Source organism: Mustela erminea, chromosome X (genome assembly GCF_009829155.1).
Source record: "Mustela erminea isolate mMusErm1 chromosome X, mMusErm1.Pri, whole genome shotgun sequence".
Taxonomy (NCBI): domain Eukaryota; kingdom Metazoa; phylum Chordata; class Mammalia; order Carnivora; family Mustelidae; genus Mustela; species Mustela erminea.
The window spans coordinates 90,727,976-90,734,367 of NC_045635.1; the positions used below are offsets into that span (position 1 = coordinate 90,727,976).

The 6,392-nt window shown below is 36.7% G+C and overlaps 1 pseudogene; it reads right to left on the bottom strand.

Moving 5' to 3' along the window:
* Positions 1 to 505: 505 nt before the first annotated feature.
* Positions 506 to 1,478, bottom strand: LOC116583616 (annotated as a pseudogene).
* Positions 1,479 to 6,392: the final 4,914 nt, after the last annotated feature.

Here is a 6,392-nt window from a genome sequence, read left to right on the forward strand (position 1 = left end):
ACTTTCAGTATGATGCTGAATAAGAATGATGTTGAATGGTGAGATGGACATTCTTACTTTTTTTCTGATTCTAGGGGAAAAGTGTCTATTTTCTTACCTTTAGGGAATTTGTCAGCCATAGGGTGTTTGTAGATGTCCTTTATCAAGTTAAGGAAGTTCCTCTTGACTCCTACTTTGCTAAGAGTTTCCATCATGAATGGTGTTGGATTTTACCATATGATCTTTCTTTCTTTCTTTCTTTCTTTCTTTCTTTCTTTCTTTCTTTCTTTTTCTTTTCTTCTTTTTTTTTTTTTTTGGCTGAGTACAGTCTACTTCATTGATCATACCTGACAAGGTAGGACTTCCCAAGCTTTTTCCCTTCTACAGGGGGACTGGGATAAAAACTGTATTGAGGTTGGGAGACTTGCAGTGTGTTGAGGGATGAGTTGGGCCAAGGAATCTCCAGTAACTGAAGGATTCTGCCTTCCTCTTATGCTTTCATTGGGGCTGGTAGTCCAGGGGGCTCTTATTCCATGGAGGCCATGTGGACAGTGAGGTCCACCACCTGGTTGCTGTAGCCAAATTCATTGTTATACCAAGAAATGATCTAGACTAAATGGTCATTGAGAGCAATGCCAACCCCAGCATCGGAGGTGGAAGAGTAGGTGTTACTGTTAATGTCCCAGGACACAGGTTGGTCCTCAATGACGCCCAAGATGCCCTTGATAGGATCCTCTAATGCCTACTTCACTGTATTCTTTATGTCATTGTATTTGGCAGCTTTCTCCACGTAGCACATACACTGGGGGTGGGAACATGTAAGGCTATGCCAGTGAGCTTCCCATTCAGCTCAGGAATAACTTTGCTCACAGCCTTGGCAGCACCAGTAGAAGTAGGGACAATGTGGTCATCCCCTTTTTCATCACACCACAGCTTTCCAGAGGGGCCATCCACAACACTTATGAGGCAGTGATGGACTGTGGTCATGAGGTCCTCTATGATGCAAAAGTCATGGATGACTGCAGCCAGAAGGGCCACACAGTTGGTTGTGCAGGCGTCATTGCTGACAATCTTGGGGAATTGTTATACTTTTCATGGTCCATGCCCATCACAAACATGCAGACATCAGCAGAAGAAGCAGAGATGATGACCCTCTTGGCCCCACCTTCAAGTGAGCCCCATCTTTCCCAATGGAGGTGAAGACACCAATGGACTCCACAACATATTCAGCATCAACATCACCTGAGTGCTGATGCTGGCAGGATCTCACTCTTGGGATATGGGGAAAAGCTTTTCATTGATGACAAGTTTCCCATTCTCAGTCTTGTCTGTACCATTGAATTTTGCTTGGATGGAATCATACTTAAACATGTAGACCATGTAGCTGAAATCAGTGAAGGGTCATTGATGGGGACAATATCCATTTTGCCAGAATTAAAAGCAACCCTGATGGCCAGGCACCCAGTACAGCCAGATCTGTTTACTTTGATCTTCACCATGATGTTTCTGGGATGTGGTTGGCACTGCAAGAACATGTGGCTGTCAAAGGGAAGGAGCAGAGAACCTGTTAAATGCTTTTTATGTGTCTTTTCATATGACCATAAGATCTTTATTGTTTAGCCTGTTGTTGTGATGGATTATATTTACTGACTACAGCCACCGAGGCACCCCAGCTTTATAGTAAGTCTTGAAGCCAGATAGTGTTAGTCCTCTAACTTGGTACACCTTCAATATTGTGTTGGCTATTCTGCGAATTTTATATTTTCATATAAATTTTAGGACTAACTTTTCAATATGCATAAAATAACTGATGAGATTTCACTGGGATTACATTGAGTCTATAGATTAAGCTGGAGAGAACCAAAATCTTGATAATATTGTTTCTTCCTACCTCTTTACATGGACTTTCTATTTATTTAGATATTCTTTGATTTGAAAGTCAGTAAATATAATAAATGTCAGATCAGCCCTACATACCTGGAATCAATCCCATGATGTCATGATGTATAATTCTTTTTATTCATTGCTATATTCTATCTGCTCATATTTTCTTAAGGATTTTTTCATCTATGTTCATGAGAGACACTGGCCTGTTGCTTTCTTGTAATGTATTTGTCTGGTTCTGGTATTAGTGTAATTCTGGCCTCAGAATGAGTTAGGAAGTATCACCTCAACTTCTACTTTCTAGAAAAGCTTATAGAGATTTAGTATAATCTCCTGAAATGTTTGGTAAATTTGCCTTGGTGGAATTCACCATCTGAGCCTGGTGCTTTCTGTTTTGGCATGTTATTAATTATTGATTTAATTTTTAATAGATACAGGCTAATTAAGATTGTCTATTTCTTCTTTTGTGAGTTTCAATAAATTGAATCTTTCAAGGAATTGTTTCATTTCAGTTAAGTTATCTAATTTGTGAACATGGGGTTTTCCTTAATATTCCCTTATTTTTTTTTAATGTCTGTGGAATCAGTAATGATTTCAGAAAAAATCAGTAGAGATTTCAGAAATGAAATCTTTCATTTCTAATTTGAGCAAATTTGTGTGTGCTATCTTTATTCTTAGTTTACAAATTCATCAATTTTATTGACATTTTCAAAGAACCAGCTTTTGGATTTGCTGATTTTCTCTACTGATTTCCCTTTTTCAATTTTATTGATTTTTGCTCCACTTTTTATTATTTATTCTGCTTATTTTGTATTTAATTTGCTCTTTTATTTTAAAATTTCTTCTACTTTCATCATTTCCTTTTCAAAAATTTTGTATATTTGACACACACACAGAGAGAGAGCATACAAGTAGGCAGAGTGGTAGACAGAGTAGGAGGGAGAAGCAGGCTCCCTGCTGAGCAGAGAGCCCAATGCAGGGCTCCATCTCAGGACCCTGAGATCATGACCTGAGCTAAAGGCAGATGCTTAACCAACTGAGCCATCCAGGAACCCCTACTTTTATAATTTCCTGAAATGAAGCTTAAATTATCAATTTTAGGTCCTTATTCTCTAATATTTAATGCTATAATTTCCCTCTAATTACTGCTTTTGCTTCATTCCACAGATTTTATAATTTTAATTTAGTTTCACATTTTTTTTCTAAGTTCCAGTTTTTATATAAAATCAAGTTAGTTAACAGATCATATAATATTAGTTTCAGGACTATAATTTAGTGACTCATCGCTTACATATAACACCCAGTGCTCATCACAAGTGCCTTCCCCAATATCTGTCACCCACTTAGACCACACCCCTGTCCACCTCCCCTCTAGCAACCCTTAGTTTGTTCTCTATAGTTAAGAGTCCACTTTATGGTTTGCCTCTGTTTTTTCTCCTGATATTCTTCTGTTTTGTTTCTTAAATGCCACATGAGTGAGATCATGTGGTATTTGTTTTTCTCTGACTTATTTTGCTTAGCATAATATACTCAAGTTCCATCTGTATCATTGCAAATGGCAAGATTTCATTCCTTTTTATGGCTGCATGCTATTCCATTGTATGTATATACTACAACTTCTTTATCCATTCATCAGTCAAAATACATTTAATTTCTCATGAAACTTCTTTGAACCACATGTTATTTAAAACTGTACTGTATTTTTTTTCATTTAATATTTTCTCAGTGTTCCAAGATTCATTGTTTATGCACCACACCCAGTGCTCCATGCTATACGTGCCCTCCTTAATACCCACCACCAGGCTCATCCAACCCTCCACCTCCCTCCCCACCAAAACCCTGTTTGTTTATCAGAGTCCTCAGTCTCTCATGCTTTGTCTCCCTTTCCGATTATCCCCAACTCACTTCTCCTCTCCAACTCCCAATGTCTTCCGTGTTATTCCTTATGCTCCACCAGTAAGTGAAACCATATGATAATTGACTGTCTCTGCAGTCTGGCTTACTTCGCTCAGCGTAATCTCTTCCAGTCCCATCCATGTTGATACAAAAGTTGGGTATTCATCCTTTCTGATGGAGGCATAATATTCCATTGTATATATGGTCCATATCTTCTTTATCCATTAGTCTGTTGAAGAGCATCTTGGCTCTTTCCATAGTTTGGTGACTATGACCATTGCTACTATGAACATTAGGGTGCAGATGGCTCTTCTTTTCACTACATCTGTATCTTTGGGGTAAATACCCAATAGTGCAATTGCAGGGTCATAGGGTAGCTCTATTTTTAATTTCTGAAGGAATCTCCACACTGTTTTACAAAATGGCTATACCAGCTTGCATTCCCACCAACAGTGTAAGAGGGTTCCCCTTTCTCTACCTCCTCTCCAACACTTGCTGTTTACTGTCTTGTTAATTTTGGCCATTCTAACTGGTATAAGGTGGTATCTCAATGTGTTTTGATATAAATCTCTCTGATGGCTAATGATGATGAACCCTTTTTCATGTGTCTGTTAGCCATTTGTATGTCTTCTTTGGAGAAGTGTCTGTTCATGTCTTCTGCCCATTTTTTGATGTGGTTATCTGTTTTGTGTGTGTTGAATTTGAGGAGTTCTTTATAGATCTTGGCTATCAGCCCTTTGTCTGTATTGTCATTTGTGAATATTTTCTCCTAACCCATGCGTTGCCTCTTTGTTTTGTTGACTGTTTTCTTTGCTGTGCAGAAGCTTTTGATCTTGATGAAGTTCCAAAAGTTCATTTTCGCTTTTGTTTCCTTTGCCTTTGGAGACATGTCTTGAAAGAAATTGCTGTGGCTGATGTCAAAGACGTTACTGCCTATGTTTTCCTCTAGGATTTTGATAGATTGCTGTCTTACACTGAGCTCTTTTATCCATTCTGAATTTATCTTTGTGTGTCATGTAAGAGAATGGTCAAGTTTCATTCTTCTACACATAGCTGTCCACTTCTCCCAGCACTATTTATTGAAGAGACTGTCTTCTTTCCACTGTATATTCTTTCCTGCTTTGTTGAAGATTGGTTGACTATAGAGTTGCAGGTCTATATCTGGGTTCTTTGCTCTGTTCCACCAGTCTATATGTCTGTTTTTGTACCAGTACCATGCTTTCTTGGTGATCACAGCTTTGTAGTCATGGCTATCAACTTTATTCCTTTATACTTGAAAAGCAGATTATGAAAAAATAACTGAAATCTTTAGGTATTATTCATTGCTTCATTTTTTAAGAGAAAGCCTTTAAATAAATGCATCTTCTCTTACCACTATACTAGAAGTTAGGTTATCAAAATCTTTAGTGCTATCTTTCTTCATAGCTGTGATCAATCTGAATAAAAGCCATATTACAATATCTTGGCAATTTATATGGATTATAAGGATCCAGTCTTTCAAAATGTGAAGATGTATTGTGATTACTGAATGATATCTGTCAAATCTTTAGAAATACCCCTGTCTTGAAGTGCCTGGGTGGCTCAGTTGGTTATATGTCTGACTTGATTTTGGCTCAGGTCATGATATCAGGGTCATGAGATTGAGCCTCATATTGGGCTCTGTGCTCAGCAGAGAGTGTGCTTGAGATTCTCCTTCTCTCTCTCCCTTTACCCCACCCTTCACTTTCTCTCAAATAAATGATTAAATCTAAAAAAAGAAAAAAGAAAAAAAAGAAATCCTCATGTCTTTTTGACTAGGGGAGAACTTTTTTTTAATTTTTTGTCAGTGATACTGTAAAAAATACAGAATGGCTTATATTTTACAGTTATCTTGATGGTATAGTGTTCTTTAATGATATAATAATTTAAAAGCCCTGAATTTCTGAAGCAAAGAATTAATTTGTCATGAGCTTGTCAAACAAGACCATAACTTGAAGTGGAAAAACTTATCCTTAGTTAATCTTCACGATTTATTAATTTATGACATTTTCCTGCTTCTGTATTTATACTGAGTTCCCTAAATCTTAACAAAAGCTTTTATTGTGCCCTTACACTATGGAAAACTATTTATGTACTATTTCTAAAATTTCTGCCAATTTATGCTACAAATAAAGAGTTGTTCTCTATATATGTAACCCAGTAATTTTTTTACATGAGTGGCTAGCTGTAATATTAAACAGAAATAGAATCTACTGGACTCATTTAAATGCTATGTTAGACATAAAAGAAGTAAATTTAAGAAGGATAATTTAATGTTGTGAATGATCTGAATATCAAAGTTAGGATTTCTAAATCTGAAACAGATACCATCATTATATACCTTATGCAATGGGAGAGATGAAATAAACTTTATACTTTTTCCTGCCAGCCTCTTTGTATATACAGTGTTAACTGAGGCTTCTACTATTCCTGAAAGCCAATAGTTTCATATTCAATAATTATGGAATTTACAAAATATTAATAATTTTAGAGAAAAGCCTTATTCAGATTTAATAATCATCTTTAATTTTTAATAAGGATATCATTTTATGTGATGTGATGAGCACTGGGTGTTATACGCAACTAATGAATCATTGAACACTACACCAAAAACT